General features: G+C 39.1%; 1 non-coding gene across 1 annotated transcript; it reads left to right on the top strand.

Moving 5' to 3' along the window:
• Positions 1–681: 681 nt before the first annotated feature.
• On the top strand, positions 682–788 carry LOC119469354. The gene has a single exon (XR_005198146.1). It is a non-coding gene; the product is annotated as a U6 spliceosomal RNA (small nuclear RNA).
• Positions 789–1,213: the final 425 nt, after the last annotated feature.

The raw sequence follows: 1,213 nt of genomic DNA on the forward strand, positions 1-1,213 counted from the left end.
TGCATGTGCGAGTATCTTTTTCATGTAATGACTTCTTTTCCTCTGGTAGATATTCAGTAGTGGGATTGCTGGATCAAATGGTAGATCTACTTTTAGTTCTTTAAGGAATCTCTGCACTGTTTTCCTAGTGGTTGTACTAGTTTTCATTCCCACCAGCAGTGTAGAAGTGTTCCCTGTTCACAACATCCACACCAACATCTATTTTTTTTTTTTTTTATTATGGCCATTCTTGCAGGAGTAAGGTGGTATCTCATTGTGGTTTTGATTTGCATTTCCCTAATCATTGGTGATGTTGCGCATTTTTTCATACGCTTGTTGGCCATTTGTACATCTTCTTTTGAGAATTGTCTCTTCATGTCCTAGTGCACTTTTTGATGGGATTGTTTTCTTCTTGCTGATTTGTGTTCTTTGTAGATTCTGGATATTAGTCCTTTGTTGGATGTATAGATTGTGAAGATTTTCTCCCATTCTGTGGGTTGTCTATTTACTCTGCTAATTATTTCTTTTATTATGCAGAAGCTTTTTAGTTTAATTAAGTCCAAAAACCCAAATCTTTATATTCTTCCACCTCAACCATCCTCTGCGTGTTGCCTTTTGTCCCCATGTTTATTACTCATATTTGCCACAGCTCAAAATATCATATCCTCACATGCAGGCAACCCCATCAAGAATGAAGGAAGAGTGCTTGCTTTGGCAGCACATATACCAAAATTGGAATGATGCAGAGAAGATTAGCCTGGCCCCTGCGCAAGGATGACATGCAAATTTGTGAAGCGTTCCATATTTTGTACAGTCTGTGAAGATCATTTCAGTATCTGCTAACCTACCTATAAGGATATAGTGAGGTTAAGCAAAAACAGGTGGAACCCAATAATGAAATCGTGATTTTCATTACAAAAAAAAAAAAAAAAAAAGAATGAAGGAAAAGGAAGGGATAGATACAAAAACCTCTTCTCTCCATATGATTCTCTCACCAGGGAGGAAAATCCCTCCAGAAGCCTTCAGCAGACTTTGCATGATTTCTCATATCCCAGAGCTCGGTTACATCTTACCTCTAGTCTAACAATGGGCAAAGGAGTAAGAGGCTTCCATTATGATTCATCCCTGGGGCTGAGTGAATTGCAGCCCTGAGTGGCCATTGGGTAGAGACTGAACAGCATCAGCCACAACAAAGCCATCCAAATGTGGGTTTACAGAAAACAAGGAATCTGGG

Source organism: Cebus imitator, unplaced genomic scaffold (genome assembly GCF_001604975.1).
Source record: "Cebus imitator isolate Cc_AM_T3 unplaced genomic scaffold, Cebus_imitator-1.0 Scaffold18, whole genome shotgun sequence".
NCBI lineage: Eukaryota > Metazoa > Chordata > Mammalia > Primates > Cebidae > Cebus > Cebus imitator.